At 47.2% G+C, this 19,013-nt stretch overlaps 1 non-coding gene and 1 pseudogene across 1 annotated transcript; both read left to right on the forward strand.

Annotated features, from left to right (window-relative positions):
* Positions 1-702: 702 nt before the first annotated feature.
* LOC119924405 lies at positions 703-844 on the forward strand. The gene has a single exon (XR_005449125.1). It is a non-coding gene; the product is annotated as a small nucleolar RNA SNORA7 (small nucleolar RNA).
* A 4,292-nt stretch (positions 845-5,136) lies between these two features.
* Positions 5,137-9,330, forward strand: LOC119924365 (annotated as a pseudogene).
* Positions 9,331-19,013: the final 9,683 nt, after the last annotated feature.

Here is a 19,013-nt window from a genome sequence, read left to right on the forward strand (position 1 = left end):
GCTTTTTTGAAGGCATTTATTAAGCACTTACTATGTGCAAAGCACTGGGGAGGTTACAAAGTGATCAGGTTGTCCCACGTGGGGCTCACAGTCTTAATCCCCATTTTACAGATGAGGTAACTGAGGCCCAGAGAAGTTAAGTGACTTGCCCAAAGTCACACAGCTGACATTTGGTGGAGCCGGGATTTGAACCCATGACCTCTGAATCCAAAGCCCATGCTCTTTTCCACTGAACCTCACTGCTTCTCTTACTCCACGCAGCACTATGCACTGAGTACTAAGCACCTGGGAGAATACAATAAAATAGAGTTGGTAAGCACATTATTTTCCCACAAGGAGCTTCCTGTCTAGAGGGGAAGACAGGCATTAACATTATAAATAAGTAAATAATCACACAGTTCTCATTGCCGCAACTGGAGACTAGTCTCATCTACCTCACCACCAATTTCTCACCCACTTCCTACGTCTGGCCTGGAAACTCTCCCTCTTTGAATCTAGCAGATGATCTTTCTCTCACTCTCAAAGCCTTATTGAAGGCAAATCTCCTCCATGAGCCCTTCCCGAACTAGGTCCTCATTTCTTCTTCTTCCACTCCCTTCTACATCACCCTTGCACTGGGACTTTCATCCTATACTAACCCCATCAGTCCCAAAGCACTTACTATCCATAATTTATGTATTTATATTACTGTATTAATGGACCCCTCTCTCAGTGTCGCACCCGGAGAGTTTCCAGTACTCTACCAGTCTCGACTATAGGAGAGAGAGAGAGTCAAGCAGAAGCATACCCATTCCATTCCTAGCTTGGGCAGGGGCTAGAAAGTGGAAGGCAATCTGCTACAAGTCAAAACTCAATTGTTCTGGGCAGCAACAGCATGGGAGATAGGCGAGAGCAGAGAATCAAGTTGACTGTGTGGAAGGACGCAAAGGCAAACCACTTCTATATTTTTACCAAGAGCACTCTGTGGATCTGCTACCAGAACGATTCCAGATGGAGGTGGGACAGCCTGGAAGAGATATGTCCATGGTGTCACTTTGGGTCGGAGATGACTCGATGGCATAAGACAGGGCAAGATTAATGGACCATATCTAATGCCTCACCATGTATTTTTTCTTATTGCTTAATCAATGGCTTTGCAAATAGTAGGTGCTTAATAAATAGTACTACTGAGTAATTTCAAAAACTTAGAAAGATGAATAGGGGGATTAGGATGGTGGGCATAAGAGAGTGAAGAATAATAAAAATAATAAGGAGAGGAAGGGATGGATCTGGAAAACTGCAGATGAAAAAACAACATGATTTAAAGATGAACTGCGTGTGAGAGGTACAAATCACAAGAGTCATAAATGACATTATGGGCAGGGAGAATGACAGGAAAATGAGGTATGAAAATGAATCCCACAATCCCCAAATATGAATTATTTTGTAGCTCATTACCCACGCTCCTGATTATAGCCAATAAAGGAGAATTCCACCGAGTACTGCAGAGACCTCTCCAACCAACTGACACACATACACGCAGACACACATATATACAGGACAGACCTCTGACTCTAAGAGACATTCCTAGTCAGGGTACATCATCATGGGGGTGATAGTTGCTATTGAGATGGGGTGACCTCTCAAAGCTCTGGAGATTTTTATCATCATGGATTTTCTTTTCAGAACTTTTGAAGAATTATAACTTCAAGATTTGAATTAGTGATATACCTCTAGAGGTGTCAGTTTCAGGTGATAAATTTCATATCTTTCACTTTATTACTTTCTCCTTATCTTTATTTATTTTAATGTCTGTCTCTCCCACTGGATTATAAGCTCCTTGAGGGCAGGGATCATGTCTACTAACTCTAGTGTCCTCTCAAGAATTTCGTGTAGTGCTCTGCACACAGGAAGAGGTTGTGGGAAGATGCCCCCATGTCAGCTGGGGTCACCAACCAGAGGGTGGCTCCGGGTTCTTTAGATTGGGCAACGATGAACCAAAGACCAGACATCGAGCCAGAGTGATCAGTTCTACATCTTTATTGGGTGTACTCACATAGCTGTAGCACAGCAAGCAAGCTAAGGAGGGGTTCCAAGTACTAATCAGCAGGGCAGGCTCTGCAAGGCTCAGTCTAAACGCCTACAACTAAAAATAGCAGCAATGACTCATATACGAAGGTCCCTTGAACCGGTTAGCCCTCCCCATATTCACAGGTTGTCTATCTGATTGAGACAGTTCCCGTTTCACAGCCTTGTAGTGTAGCAGTTCTGTGTCCTTGCTGTGGGTTGCTCAGGCAGAGGGAGGGGGAGAATTCACAGATAGGGCACTCTTCCCACACTCCACCCCTGCCCCTTCCATATGCCTAGAGCAACCAGGAGCTGGGGACCCCAATAGTCAGGGCGGCCTGCGCTGAGTGTTGCTCAGGTGGAGGGAGGGGGTGAATTCACAGATGGGGCACTCTTCCAACACTCCACCCCTTCGCCCCCTCTATATGCCTAGAGCAACCTGGAGCTGGGGACCACGATAGTTTTGGTGGAGGGCCTGTGCAATTAACAGCATCCTAGCACCAAAGCTGCGCAGATCATGATGCATGCTAGCATGACCCACTAGGACCAATATCCCCTTCCAACACTCCCGCACCCCCACAGCCATGAGAACCACCCACAGTCTGTCACCATCCTTTGGTTCATTGTTCGTATCTACAGTCCAGCTTTGGTTAGGTGGAGCATGGTGCGGTTCCAGTCTTGCTGTGCATCCACCAGGGCTTGTCGTATCACTTTCGTGGCCTCCTCCACTTGCTCCGGCCAAGCTACTGAGTCCACTAGATCCGTTGGCATGTCCCAGGGGAGGGTGTGGTGTTTATGTCGCTCCCATCTGGGGAGGTTGATACAATTTCCAATGTGCAACCCTACTAAAGACATACTACTACAAACAAGCATTAAATTGGCACAGGTAGCACTAACACTATAATTAAAATTGTTATATGTTCTCCGCACATCCAACAGAATTTCCCATTACCCAAATACCGGTAGTCTCCCTTTTCCACCCCAGTGATGGAAATTGGCCAACTGTCCTGTATGCTCTCATGTCTCCTGGAGTCCCATGGGCAGAACCAATCCCTTTTTACATGGGTACACCCAGAAGGGGAGAAGGGCTTCCATTGATTCCTGGACCCATTCCACCATCCCCACCTCTCTCCCAGGAGGATCAACCCCTTGCCATCCTGCACTATCCCTAATTCCACTGGGGTTGTGGCTCACAGGGGCAGTTTGCCCACCGGGTGGCATACCCTCAGCTTACAGTAATGGGTGGTATGCCTGCCGTATAGTACCTGAATGGCCGGCCATGTGACAGAGGCTGGATACAGGTGAACAAGGCTGGGGGGGGCACTGTGCTTGGCTTACTTCTTCTGTTAGGGTGGTGAGATATAATAGCAGCCCTAACTGAGTCTGAATGCAGGCATCTGACCAGGCGATGTTTCGGCCCACCAGGCCAGCTCCCCTGTGAGTATACCCACCCACATCTTCAGAGTTCCAGTTGACAGTGCCATTTTTTCCACCCTCTGGCGTCCTGCAACATTCCAGGGCTAATTAGCTGCTGGATCTGGCTTTCATATTGGAAGTCTCGGCCTCGGGCATCCCCTAGGCCTTGGATGTCTGCTTGTTTCTGTACTCCTAGCATGCTGCCAATCCACCCAGTGTTGTCTCTCTTCCATCATCCGGGAGCCCTTGCTGGCAACCGGTTCCCTACCTACCAGGTCCATTGTTGCCGGAGCTGGGCCAGGGCAGTAGAGCAGTTTGCGTGATGGGTATCTACCCACCACGGTTCGAACGACCTGAAGATTGCCTTGGTAGTCCATCGAGTGTGGGTGAACAGGCAAGCCCCTTCCAGGGTGGCTTCCCATAGCTCCAGCATATGGCAGAGCTCCTGCACGGTGGTGTTGAATACTGTCACAGTCTCCCAAGGCCCATTGTGTTCTCCAGCTGTGATTACAGTGGCAGCTAACTGTCATCCTTTGGGGGCGGCGTCCCACCACATGTTGGTTCTGCCGGTCAACTGTGCTGGAATGGTGGTGTCACCTTCCAGCAGGGTAAGGGCCACAAAATGTCATGTTGCGCGGCCCACTCCTTGACCTCATGCCCCATAAAGTGGGTCCCCTGATCAGAATCTATGTAGGCCGGCAAGCCATTCAGCCTCCATCACCTGAAGCCCTTGTACAGTAGCAACCTGCATTGCTGCTGCCACTGGGTAGGTGAACACCACTCCCATCTGAGTATCCACCGTGGTGAGCAGGTATCTCTTTCTCTGGCTTAGGGGCAGGGGTCCTCTTTTGGCCATAGGGCCACAAATTCTTTTTCATACAATGTTTACAATCTTGCAAGAATTGACGTACCTCCTTGTGGGTTCCTTCCCACCCCGGTCTGTGGAGAGCTCGATACGTGGCATCCCCCTTGCTATGAGCTAGTGCCACATGTACCCCCTGGATGGCGTTGGTGGGCCGTGCCTCCCGCCCTTGTGTTAGCCCGTCTGCCTCCTCATTCCTGGGTGTCCCCGGTGAGCTGGCACGTAGTACACGGTGAGGGGGCCCTCCCAGGCTCTTAATATTCGGGCAGTGTCACACCACCTCTCTTTTCCCATACCTTGCCCCGTGCTACCATCCACCCCTTGGCTTCCCACAGCCCCAACCAGGCTGCTGTATACAGCCCACACGAGTCGGTTGCCAAGGCATCTACATCAGGTTGCATGGATAGGAGCATCCATACCACCCTGAGTTCAGCTCATTGGCTGGACTGATGGACCCCTTTTTCCCAGAAGATGGTATCCATGGGCGGGTGGACTGCAACTGCAGCCCACGTAATCGGGTTCCCTTTGGCTGACACATCAATGTACCATGTCCCAGTTGACAGTTCCCCCTCCCCCTTCTCCACAGGCCAGTTCTCGCAAATTGGTACTGAGGGAATCGAGGGAGGGGGTCCTGGGTTCTCAAGTGTAACCACCACCAATATACACTCGGGCACTGCCGTGATGAGTGCCTGATAGGTGGTGGGGGCCATCTGGCCCCCACCCAATCAGAGGGTGGTTCTCACGGAGGAGGTGCTGTGTTCCCCAAACCCTTCTATCCACACCCGGGGGCCCATGAATTTCCTGGGGTCCCCATGTATACAGGTGACTTACACACTGGTGTCCACCAAGGCAAAGGTGAACTGAATATTCTGGGGACCGCAGCAAATGGTCAGGGTAACGTATAGTCTCCGATCCCCTCTGATTGACCTGACCCAAAGGGAGCAGCCTTGGCTACTTCCCTATGTCTGGTCTCTCCATTCGTTCAGGTCCGGGTACAGCAGTACAGAAGGCACCACCTGGGGCTGAGTGAACGGGCCTCCTTTTTTGCGCCCATTGACACTTTCGGTGTTTCTGCTGTGGGTTTGTCTTCCCCTGTGGTATACCTCTGATCCTTAGGTAGTTTTCTCCACAGGGCCAACAGCACGTTGTTTGGCTGTTTATCTATCTTTTCTCATTTGATCCTGACCTCTATTAAATCTCTCCACGTTTGGGATCAGGGTACCCTCTGTTTTGCTTCTTCCAGAGTGATGGGTTTTGTTGGAGCCACCCCTCGAATCCTGCTAGGCTTTGGAATCAGGCCCTCCAGATCCCCCAAAGCCAGTATAAGATCTATGACAGGCTTTCCCATCATCTTCGCAACAAGGGATAGCAACACTCCCTCTATGTTAGGGGATGCCAACTTGAGGAGCTTACTGCACATCCTGGAATTCGGAAGTGCTGCACTGGGGCTATAATCTCCTGCAGCATATATTTGCTGTTTCATTCCCAACGTACTCAATAATGTCCACCCAATCTTCTGGTTCAGTGGGTAGCTTGTCTGGGATGGTCCAGGTGTCTTTTACGGTGGCCACTGCCCAATCCATCAGGGAGTGGTTACCCATGTCGACCTGACCCACCTTCAACCACTGCCTGACTTGGAGGGTAGCTGCAACTCCAGTTAATTTAATCCCATAACCCTCCTGGTCCCAGCATTGGACCATCCGTGACAGCAGCGTTTCTTGAGGTTGCTGATGGTATTGCTTGTGGACCCCATCAATTCTGCCGGGGTATAATCCCTTACAGCAATGTGGTCCCTGGGTTTGGGGTTCCCTATCCCTTCGGGTCTGAGAGAACTTTTAGTTTAGTTTAGTTCCCTCGATGTCTTCTTCTATTATTTTTATCATTTCCTCATCACCCCATTCTTGTCTGGGTGCCAGGCTTCCGGGTCCAAGTTGGTGTCCATTATAAGTGTCCATACCCTGGGGTGGCACATCGGTCGCCCCTTCAGTTTTGCTAGTCTGCACCCCAAGATGACCCCCTTCTCGACTGCTTCTTTGGCGGTCTTATTTGTCATTTGTAGGAGTCCTGCATAAGGTTCTTTCAACTCCTGGTTCTCGCGAGCCGCCTTTCAAGCTTCTCGGGCCTTACTTTCACTTTCCAGCCACATACTCATTTCATTTTGGCATGCCACCAGCAGCAGCCATCGTAGGTTCGCAACGGCTCTCCTCTCTGATTTTGACATCTTATGGATGTCCAGGGCTCATAGGGTGTCCTCTATGCCCTTAGTGGTCTCCACTAGAGCACCCCATTCCCGGGGAGGGCCAGCCATATCAATCACTTCAGCTATAGCCGATCACATCTTTGAGGTCCGCTCCGAGTTCTGCTCTGATTTTGACATCTTATGTATGTCTAGGGCTCATAGAGCATCCTCTATGCCCTCTGGGGTCTCCACTAGAGCACCCAATTCCCGGGGGTCGGGGGCAGCAGCCATATCAAGCACTTCAGCTACACCTGTCCCGAGTTCCACCCCGGGATCTGAGATACCAGGCATCCCACCTCCTTTTTACTCATGTCTGGGGTTTGGGGCATTGACACACAATCCTGCCGACTACGCCAATTGTGGGGAGATGTCCCCAAGTCAGCTGGGGTCGCCGACCAGAGGGAGGCTCGGTGTTCATTAGATTGGGCAATGATGAGCCAAAGACCAGACATCGAACCAGAGTGATCAGTTCTGCATCTTTATTGGGTGTACTCACATAGCTGTAGCACAGCAAGCAAGCTAAGGAGGGGTTCCGAGTACTAATCAGCAGGGCAGGCTCTGCAAGTCTCAGTCTAAATGCTTACAACTAAAAATAGCAGCAATGCCTCATATATGAAGGCCCCTTGAACCGGTTAGCCCTCCCCATATTCCCAGGTTGTCTATCTGATTGGGATAGTTCCTGTTTCACAACCTTGTAGTGTAGCAGTTCTGTGTCCATGCTGTGGGTTGCTCAGGCAGAGGGAGGGGAAGAATTCACAGACAGGGCACTCTTCCCACAGAGCTCAATTCATTCATTCATTCATTCAATCGTATTTATTGAGCACTTACTGTGTGTAGAGCACTGTACTAAGCGCTTGGGAAGTACAAATTGATATTATCAATCAGTCATGTCTATTGAGTGCTTACTGTGTACTAAGGCTTGGGAGAGTATTATGGATTGATTGGTCAGTTGGCTACGTTCAGGTGGGTGAAAAATAGGTTAGGGAGGATTACTGTACATTGTTCCAAATGATGTCAATAAGTCACATTGCATGTCATCACTGGCTGTCATGTGATCCTAGAGAAGGGGAGAGTTATTCCTCTCACTAGGGTGGTCAAACATCTGAAGCCAAACCTGATCATATAGAATACCTGCCAGAAGCAATCCTTGTCAACAGAAACTATCTATGTGCCCGTGTTCCTAGAGGAAGAGCAAGAGCCCTGGCCTAGTGGTCTGAGGAGGCAGACTTAAGTTGTCACTTCCCCTTATTGGGGCTTCTGGTCTCTGAATAGAGGTGTGGGTTCTAATCCCATTTCTGACATTTCTCCCTCTCTTGGATGTAAGCTCACTGTGGATGTTTCAGTTTCACTGTCATGTTGTATTCTCCCAAGTGCTCCAAGTGTTCTTCCAAGCACGCAGTAAGTGCTCAATAAATATGATGGATGGATTGATTGATTTACACGTGAATAGCAAAGCCTTTTTTATGCTTATGGATACAGAATCCCATGTTATCTATGATTTTGTAGAATAAAACTCTCCATCTAATGAGAAATCTGATTCTGTCCTTTTGGTCTAGGAATATCCATTATCCATTTTTCAGCTCTGTGCGAAATTTCCCAACCTGGTGATTTGCAAATCATCCTGGTGATTTGTTCAGTGAACGTAGCAAATGCCAAATGGATATCCCAGAAGAGATGGGAATGCTGATATTGATCTCTCATAGATGGCTGTGAATGAAAGTTGAACAGGATAAGTCATTGCAGAAGCCAGATTTCAGAATAAGATAAACTCATGCTGAAGAGCATTAACATGCCATTTGCCTTCCTGTTTTCATGCTTGAAATGATGAGGGGAACCAGAGCCTGTGACTGACTTCATTCTCCTGAGTTTTTCCAACTTTCCCAAACAGCAGTTTCTTCTGTTTGTGGTGTTTTTAATCATTTACTTAATTATCTTGGTAGGAAACATGGTCATTGTCTTCATCATCACCCTGGAACAGATATTTCACGTTCCTATGTACTTATTCCTGAGGATCTTGTCTATCTCAGAAACTTGTTTCAGTGGAACGATCATCCCCAAAATGGTTCTGATTCTTTCAGTGGATCACAAAACCATTTTGATTGCTGGCTGTGCAGTGCATTCTATTCCTAGGGGTTACAGAATGCTTTCTCCTGTGCAAAATGGCCTATGATTGCTATGTGGCCATCTGTAATCCCCTGAATTACCCCGTCCTTATGAGTAAAGCAGTTGTCACCAAGCTCACAGTGGGTTCTGTAATTTCCGGGTCAGTTATTGCCCTGATTCTAACCCCTTGGATATTTAGCTTTCCATTTTATGCCACAATACAATGAACCATCTCCCTGTGAAAACTCCCCCAGTACTGGAGCTCGTGTGTGGAGACACCTTCATCTTTGAAATCTATGTCTGTATAGGCACCATTTCAGTGGTTATGCTTCCTTTCCTGATGATATTTCTGTCCTACACTCGCATCCTCTACACTATTCTGAAAATGTCTTCAACGGCTGGAAGACAAAAAGCCTTCTCCATCTGTGCTTCTCATCTGACTTCTGTGACCCTATTCTACGGCCGAGCTAATCTCACCTACTTGCAACAAAAGGTCAGTTACAAAGGCGAGTTACAAAGGCCAGAAAACAAGGAATTGCTCTCTCTGGCATATGTTCTGCTCACACCTCTGCTAAACCCTCTCATCTACAATTTGAGAAACAGTGAGATGAAAGGTGCACTGAAGAAAATATTGAGAAGAAAACTGTGTTCCCCCAAATTGTAGACATATTCATGGTTTGCCATAGAAAATGCCTTTTTGCAGAATGTAAGGGGTCTACTGTGAGATAGAGATGGAGAGTTCAGTTGGCAATGATTAGCCTTAAATGTGAATGGGTAAATACATGCGATTAATTCCACATTGTAAATTCAAACTTAAAACAAAGCTCTATAAGAATATTTTTGGTAATGTTGCTAGGTTTATTTTTACATTTCAATAGATGGAGGTGAAAAAGATTGTTTAGCCTTCCTGAATGAGGAATCATGATCAGGGAGTTGGAGCAGGAGGGAAAGGGTAATGAACTTGAGTTAGCGATTAAAGCTGTCTGAAGCTTTTTCTTTCTTGGCATTCAGCAGACCATCTTTGAAGTTTCTGTTAATCATCAGACCATAATTAGCAGCCATATTTGGTTTTAAGATCTATGTACTACTCTCATCACTGATTTTCCATCCATCTCTCCCACTTCAGCCAATCCTTCCCTGACTTCCCCTTACATCTCAAGGCAGAAATCCAGTCTTCAGGGTGGGATTCGGGGTGCAGTTTGGCCTAATGAATACACCCTGTCAATCCTGCTATTCTTATAATGTAGTAGGATTTTAAAAGCTGGTCAGATTTTAAAGATGGGAAGTACTTTCAGGATCCAGGTCTGTAGCCCTGGGGTTATCTCCTGTGGTGTTCTGGTGGAACCCACTGATTCCTCCAGTCCTTGGATTGGGTCTGAGTCCCCAGATCACTTGTGTGTACCAGCACCCACAAGTCCCCCGTCTCTCTTTCTGCCATTACCTTAACTCTGATCCCCTGCCTCTCTTCCTCTCTAGAGACAAGGATCTTGGTGAGATGGACGCCTATACCATGAGAGTCCCCACATTTATTAAGGATTTTCTTAGTCTGGCTCCCTGTTTAAAGATTAATCTTCTCCATCAGGGCTTGTGTGAGGGGCATTAAAGCACCCTCTACCACCTTGCAGCTCTGTCTCCAATAGCCTTAGTTGAAAATGGAACCAAAATCCCGTTTGGTCAAAACATGGAAGAACTGCACAGTTCTAATTATCTTGGCTTTGGAGGCACAAATTGGGCTCATAGCTAATTATTTAAAAGAAATCAAGTTATTCCATGTCTACATATATGAATCTATACACAGACAAATATCTATGTGTATATATGTATGAATATTATGATATACCATAGTCCTATTTCAAGCTCTTCAGCACACAAAAGAGTGCATATATATGCATACACAGTGTATATGGAAAATATTAATATATAGATATATTCACTTGTATATAAGTACATACACGTGAACATGTGTATATATGAATATCATAAGTGCACATGTTCTTGGGCACATGAATGTGCATATGTGCATATGCACATAGATGCATACAAACATACATGTATAGGACAATAAGCAATGTTTTCTTCTCCAGCCACAGAATGGAAGCAATGAAACCTCCTGTGAGGAAAGCAGTGATTATCTTCCATCTCCCCATTTGCCCCAATATTCTCCAGCGACTGGGGTTTTACAGAGAAACAGCATGGCCTAGTGGAAAGAACATGGGCCTGGGGGTTGGAGATCATAGCTTCTAATCCCAGCTCTGCCACAAGTCTGCTGTGGGATCTTGGGCAAGTCGCTTAACTTCTCTATGCCTCAGTTACCTCATTTGTAAAATGGGGATTGTTAAAGAAAAGTCAAGTGCAAAATAGTTTACCTGGTGTAAATGTCCACAGGGTTTGAGAGCCCAAGGTGGTGATGCAGATAGGAAAAATGACTCGGAGACATGAGTTCAGATAGAGCAGGAAAGGTAGGAAGGTTGACTACCTGCCCGTTCACCTCCCGAGAGAGGTAAGAGTGGCAAGCAGCCCCGACCCTAGCCTCTGCTTCCTCTTTTATTTAGTTCCCCATCTGAGCTACACAAAGGATTCCCGCACACGTGCCGCACATGAAACCTTGGCATTCCTAGATCCTGAGTTAAATTACAAAACTTTGTTAGCCATGGTTTGGTTAGTGTCAAAATCCCTGTTATCAGGATGTTATCAGGAGATAATGGTCAGCACAGGATGGGGACATCCCATTCAGAGTTGAGCCACTTTGGTTAATGTAGCTTTGCACACGCTGGAGTGCTTTCAGTCTGCACAAAATGGAGGGTTACTATTGGCATGCACAAGATGGAGTCAGTCATGCCTTTTCCGCAGGCAGACAACAATCCTCCCTTTGATCCTTCTGAGGCCCATGGCCTCCGGGAAGAACACACACAACCCTCCTTGGGATAACATAGGTCTTCCACAAAGCTGGCACCTAAAGTAAAGGAAAAGACAGAAAAATCCAGGCATAGCAGAGCAGACCACACACAACAATCCCCCTCCTCAGCAAAACATGGCGCCCAGATGGTGCTGCATGTCCATGACCTCGGCCTTTGGCAGGGGTACAGTTGGGGTTTGCAGAAGCATCAGGGTAGATGAAGCATGTCAGAGGCAGGCCTTCAGAAGCTGAAAAACACAGCACACCAAAAGCAAGAAGCACAGGAAAACCGGAGGGCTGACCAACGAGAGGCCTCATTGGCTCGGCAATTGCCCAAACTCAGGGAATCACCTTCTCGGTTGTGGGCATGAACATGCACAATGGCCACCTCGACTGCGAGTAAGAGGGCCCATAGTAGGCACTCTATATGTGCCTACTCCATTAACAACCTGATGGCCAGCTGAGGTAAGCAACCCACGACTTTGCCACAGGGCACCTGTAGCATGACAGACCCCAAAGGCATACTTAGACTCCATACAGATGCTCACGTGCTTCCTCTTACCGAGTAATAATGCCTGTGTAAGGGCTTCAAGCTCAGCTGCCTGCTCACTGCAAGAAGCTGGGAGTGAGCCGGTCCACAGTATAGAGGTTAGGATAACAATGGCAGCGCCGGTGAGGCACATCACTTGGTCCATACAGGAGGAGCCATCTGTAAACAAAGTTAGATCAGCGTGGCTCAGTGGAAAGAGCATGGACTTTGGAGTCAGAGTTCATGGATTAGAATCCTGGCTCTGCCACTTGTCAGCTGTGTGACTTTGGGCAAGTCACTTAACTTCTCTGGGCCTTAGTTATCTCATCTGTAAAATGGGGATGAAGACTGTGAGCCCCATGTGGAACAACCTGATCACCTTGTATACCCCCAGCGCTTAGAACAGTGCCTTGCACATAGTAAGCGCTTAATAAATGCCATTATTATTATTATTATTATTATTATTATTATTATTATTATTATCAGGAGTGAACAGAGGCTCATTGCGGATGGCAGGTCGAGGAGCTACAGTTTCCTGAACTACATCATCACAATCATGAATTTGGTCAGTCATAGGGGAGGACTCCAGTAGAGTAGACAGATTCACGGAGCCACAGCACTCCACATTTACCTGCGGATTTCCCAATTAGGCATCCTCATACTTAGTCAGATGTGCCACAGATTGGGCTTGGGTGGCTGCTCCACGAAGGAGGTGCACAACTTCGTGTGGAGTCTGAACAACAACGGCATGTCCCAAGAGGAGAGGCATGCACCGAATCAGGCTCGCTCACTTGGGGGCAATTGCTCTTTCTCCCACCCGCAACATGAACCCAAGTTATTTTACCTGGGGCTGACACCACTGCAGTTTCTCGTGGTTGAAGTTAACACCAAGCTGATGCAAACAAGCGAGGACCTGGAGGGAACCAGATCGACACAGATCTTCTGTGACCCCGGCAATAAGGATATCATCCATATACTGGAACATACTGATCCCTTAGGGTAATTTGAGGGGTGATAGGGCTCTGCACGATTCTCTCGAAAAGATGGTTGGGGAGTGGACAAAACCCTGGGGTAGTCTTGTCCAGGTCAGTTGACAGCCTTTCCAGGTAAAGGCAAAAAGGTACTGGCTCTCACAGGACACCGGGATGGTAAAGAAAGCTCCAGTTAGATCAATACAAGTAAAACAGGTTGCTTTAGGACTCACGGAGCTAACTATCGCCGATGGACTAGGAACCACAATGTGCCCGGGCAAACTGTAAGAGTTAATTGCACACAAGTCCTGGATTAACCGATAAGGTGGAGGGGAGCCTGGATTTCGCACAGGCAACACACAAATATTACAAGGAGATCAACATTCGATTAAAATTCCCTCATGCAAAAAGGCAGTTATCAAGGGTTTTAAATCCGTTTTACTTTCTGGAGACACTGGATACTGTCTGACTTGGGGAGGTGCCCGGTCCTCTCAGACTGCAATTGTAACTGGCTCTGCCCCTTGAAGAAAGCCTACATTCAATGGACCACGACTCCACAGTGTCAGGGGCAATGTCCTTACAGTGGGATCATCTGTGCAGGGAGATGCATCCAGGAGTCCTACGAGGGAACTCAGCTGTGCAGGTGGAGTGTGCACTGGATCAGGTTTGCCCAGGAGGCTTCCTAGAGTCAAGACAATTCCTTCCTGATCATCACAAACCAGAGTCACATTCAAACGGCATAATAGATCTTGTACCATTAAAGGAGATGGAGTGGAAGAAATGATGAGAAATGGATGGTGGATGCAAATCCCCTGTAGCCAGCACTGTAGGGGCTGCGTTCTAGAAACAGTTTGAACTTTCCCACCTACCCCTACTGTACTTATCCTATTGTTTCCTCGGGCGCCAGGGGGAAAGGAAGGGAGTGCTGAATAGGTTGCACCCGTATCAACTAGCAATTTATAGGACTTTGTATTAATGGTCAATTCACAGAACGACTCGGGCATGGGTGACGAGCCGGTCATCAGTCACCACAGGAGCCATGCCATATGGCTTTACCCATGGTTCATCGTATGGGCTCAGATCAGGGAAGTCAATCCCCAGGAAGTAACCGGCCAGTAAGGCACACACATTGGGATACTCATGCCCAGGGGATCGCATATATGGGGGGGACAAGAGTCACTGGGGTCCCTCTGGGTCCCAAGGTCCAAAGGGGCTGAAGTCGGGTCCTGTATTTTGGGTTGGGAGCATAGGGGGTCCATTCCTCAAGACTGGAGGCTGATCTGGTCGAGTACTGTTTGGGCGACCTGGGGTTAGAAACCGTGGGTGTCTTCCCCACTTATCTCACTACAATTTGGGGCAATCTCTCCTTAAGTGACCCTCCTGATGACAATAAAAGCAATGCCCCAGAGAGCAGCATGTGCCCATAAGCAGGACCTTTGCAGCATTGGTGGGTTTCATATTTTGTACACGGCGTACAATCTCCAGCAGCTCTGGCAGGGGCTTTGCTGCTCATCCGGGAATATATTTATCAAAATAATTGGCAAACCTCCCCTGTTTCACTAAGGCAGTAGCCAGGGCTCTAGCATCTCTTTCATTATCCAGATTTAATTGTACAAGTGTCTCCGCTCCCTCGCTAAGTCAAGTGAAAAAGTCATCAGAGGTTTCCCCTTACCACTGGATCATACCATGAAAGGAGTCCCAGTTAGGAGGTTTATGGCCCAATTCATGGATGGCGGCCAGGAGAGTCTGCCACGCCTGATTAAGTCAATTCCAATCGATTTCCACATTTAAGTTCAAATTAGGCTTAATTGTTGTCCATGCCACATGGGCCTGACCAACGTTCTTTAACTTGACAGTCAGAGCTCTGAGGTGGAAGCACTCATAAGAAGTGGAAAAGCTATTCAAGCAGCTCCTCTACATCTGCCCAAGTAGGAAGATGGGCTCTAAAAATTCCCAGGACCCTTCGATACACTTCCTGTGGATTTTTTTGAAAGGATGGAGTATTCTGCTGCCAGGTTAAAAGGGCTACTATGATAGTCCCGTCTGCCCCTGGGATCTGCTGGTAGTTCTCGCAAACGGGGGCTAGAAGCAGTACCGGAGGTAAATATGTCGTGCGGGGCGCGGGGGGGCGGATAGGAACTGAGGGACCCATCAGGTCCGCTGAGTGAGGCTGCTGATTCGGGAAGCCTTTTCTCCTACGCGTAGCAATGTTGCTACTTAGGTCTGAGAGAACTGATCCTTACTAATTTTAGCCCAACAATACCAATAGCACATTTCATCAGACCGGGAACAGGATAAAACGTCCCAGAGTTTGCGAAGAGTTTGAGGACCAAAAGACTCTCCCTCGGGCCAGAAATAATAACTCTGTTGGTCCAGGAACTTAGTCCAGGCCTTGTGACACCCCACAAGTTGTCTTTTAGACATTCCTTTAGTTTCAGGTAGCTGCCCCTTGTCCCATGATTGGAGAAGTTTTGCCAGACACGAGCCAGTCTTACAGTAACTCGAGCCCATAGTTCCAACAACCGGAACCCCCTTTCCGCTTAACCCGGAAAGAACCCCTGGGACATCTCCCAGGCCCCTCAGAACGTCTTCTGAGGTCGACAACCCACCTCCTAACCCAGGAGGGGAAACCACCTGCCCCATCTAACCGAAGGGGGGGAGAAACCATCCTCCACCGTGTAACCAGAGAAGGAAGAAACCACTAACCTGGTATCTCACTGAGCTCTCCAAATTAACAACCCAGAAGGAGAGAAGGGGAGACTTGGATCCTTACTTACATGTTCATCAACAAGGAGAGTCTACCGTTCTCACCTACGGAGGTTGTTCCTATCCAGATCACAGCACTCGGGTCCTTTCGTGGTCACCAAAAGAAGTTACTGTTACTGCTGTGCGATCTTGGGCAAGTCACTTAACTTCTCTGTAACTCAGTTACCTCATCTGTAAAATGGGGATTGTTAAAGAAAATAGGGTGCAAAACAGAATAACCGGTATAAGCCAGCCACAGTGTTCGAGAACCCAAGGTGGTGACGCAGATAGGAAAAATGACTCGGAGACATGAGTTCAGATAGAGCAGGAACGATAGGAAGGTTGACTACCTGCCCATTCACCTCCAGAGAGAGGTACTAGTGGCAAGCAACCCCAATCCCAGCCTCTTGTTCCTCTTCTATTCAGTTCCCCATCCGAGCTACACAAAGGATTCCCACACACGTGTCACACGTGAAATCTTGGCATTCCTAGCTCCTAAATTACATTACAACCCTTTGTTTTTCATGGTTTGGTTAGTGCCAAAATCCCTGTTATCAGGATGTTATCAGGAGATAACAGTCAGCACAGGATGGGGACAACCCAGACAGAGTGGAGCCACTTTGGTTAATGTAGCTTTGCACACACTGGAGTCTGCACAAAATGAAGGGTTACTATTGGTATGCACAAGATGAAGTCAGTCATGCCAAGGCCGCTGGTGGACAACAGGGATCAAGGTTGTGGACCCCATGAAGGGCATGGACTTTTTCCTCTTTTTCCCCTTTGTCCTCTCTTCCTCCCCATCCCCAACGCCCTACCTCCGTTCCCGCCCCACAGCACCTGTATATATGTTTGTACAGATTTATCATTCTATTTTACTTGTACATATTTAGTATTCTGTTCATTTTGTAAATGATGTGCATTTAACTTTAATTTCATTTGTTCTGACAACTTGACATCTGTCTACATGTTTTGTTTTGTTGTCTGTCTCCCCTTTCTAGACTGTGAGCCCGTTGTTGGGTAGGGACCATCTCTGTACGTTGCCAACTTGTACTTCCCAAGTGCTCAGTACAGTGCTCTGCACACAGCAAGTGCTCAATAAATGCGACTGAATGAATGAATGACTGTGTACAACCTGATTACTTTATCTCTACCCTGGCACTTAGAACAGTGCTTGGCACACAGTAAGCACTTAACAAAAACCACAATTATTATTATTACCCTCCAATCCCCAGATTTACATAGCCACTGCCAATCAATTAATTGGTCCATGATATTTATTGATCTCTACCGGTGCAGAACACTGCCCTAAGTGTTTGAAAAATTACAATACAATAGACTGGGTAGTCACAATCCCTGCCCACAAGGGGTTTGCAATTTAGAAGGGAAGACAGACATTAAAATGAATGGATAGAGGAAATGACAGGGTATAAGATAAATATCTAAGTGCTATGGGGCTGGATGTGGAGTGAATATCTAAGTGTCTAAGGGATGCAGGCCTAAGTGCATGAGTGATGCAGAGGGAATGGTAAATAGGTTGGAGAAATGAGGGGTTAGTTAGGGAGGGTCTCTTGAAGGAGATAGTATTTTAGTAGGGATGTGAAGATAGGGAGAATGGTGCTCTATGAATGTGAAATGGGAGGGAGTTCCAGGTCAGAGGGAGGATATAGGTAAGAGTCCGGCCCCGAGGCAGGTAAGATTGAGATATAAAAAGTAGGTTGGTGTCAGAGGAGGGAAATAGGCAGCCCTGGTTCTAGGAAATAATAGTAATAATAGTAATAATAATAATAATAATAATAATAATAGTATTAGTTAATCTATCCACTGGGTAAGGTAGGTGGGGGAGAACTGATTAAATGTTAATCTCCCCCTTTTAGACTGTGAGCCCACTGTTGGGTAGGGACTGTCTCTATGTGATGCCAATTTGTACTTCCCAAGCGCTTAGTACAGTGCTCTGCACATAGTAAGCGCTCAATAAATACGATTGATTGATTGATTGATTGATTAAGCATTTACTATGTCCCAGGCACTATACCAAGTGCTAGGGTGGATACAAGCAAATAGGGTTGGACACAGTCTCTGTTCATGGTGCTCAGTCTCACTCTCCATTTTACAGGTGAAATAACTTAGGCCCAGAGAAATGAAGTGACTTGTCCAGGGGATTAGAACCCCTGATCTTCTGACTCCCAGGTCTGTGCTCTATCCACTGGGTAAGGTAGGTGGGGGAGAACTGATTAAATGGCTTCAAGCTAATGGTAGAGTTTCTGTTTGTTGTGGACGTGGATGGGCAACCACTGGATGTTCTTGAGGAGTGGAGAGACTTCTTTTAGAAAAGAAGGTTCTGGGCAGCAGAGTGAAGAAAGGACTGGAGTGGGGAGAGACAGAAGGCAGGGAGGTCAGTGATAAATCTATGCAATAGTTAAGGTGGGATTTGATAAGTGCTTTGATCAGCATAGTACCAGTGTGGATGGGGAGAAAAGAACGGATTTTATCAAGATGGTGAAAGTAGAACCAACAGGATTTGGTGACAGACTGAATATATAGGTGGAATGAAAGAGATAAGTGGCGCTTCACTCTGCAGAAACTACCCTCTCAAAGGTCATCAATGACCTTGACCTTGGGGTAGAAAGTCTAAAGGGTGAATGCCTATGGGCAGGAAGGTTCTAGGCCAGAGAGTGTTTCCAGGTTAAATAGGGCCCCAGGAACTCAAATTTCGTTGGGCCCTATTCAGTCCATAGAAGGGACTGAAGACCGTGGTCCCATAGAAAATTGTCACAGCTGCCAGGTGGGAGGTGCAGGTAGAAAAAGCTTTGCATCTCCCTTCAGCAGAGTCAATCCTCAAAATGGTGGCGAGGATGAATTACAAGACTGGAAGATTTCTAGAAACATGAACACGCCCAGGAAGATTGCAAACAGGAATAGTACGGTCTCGTTGCCATGGGTGTTGGAGAAGCACAGTTCCAGCAGGGGAGGGAGGTCACAGAAAAAGTCGTTAATGACAATGGAGTCACAGAAGGATAGCTGGAACATCAGAATGGTCTGGGTGGTTGCATTCACAAAAGCCATGAGGTAGCATCCGATCACCAACGGGCACAGATTTTGGGTTACATGATAACTGCATAGAGCAGTGAGTTTCAGATCGTGACATAATGGTCATAAGCCATCACTGCCAAAAGGTAGCATTCTGTGCTTGCAAAGATGACAAGAAA

This window comes from Tachyglossus aculeatus, unplaced genomic scaffold, assembly GCF_015852505.1.
Source record: "Tachyglossus aculeatus isolate mTacAcu1 unplaced genomic scaffold, mTacAcu1.pri scaffold_97_arrow_ctg1, whole genome shotgun sequence".
Lineage (NCBI taxonomy): Eukaryota > Metazoa > Chordata > Mammalia > Monotremata > Tachyglossidae > Tachyglossus > Tachyglossus aculeatus.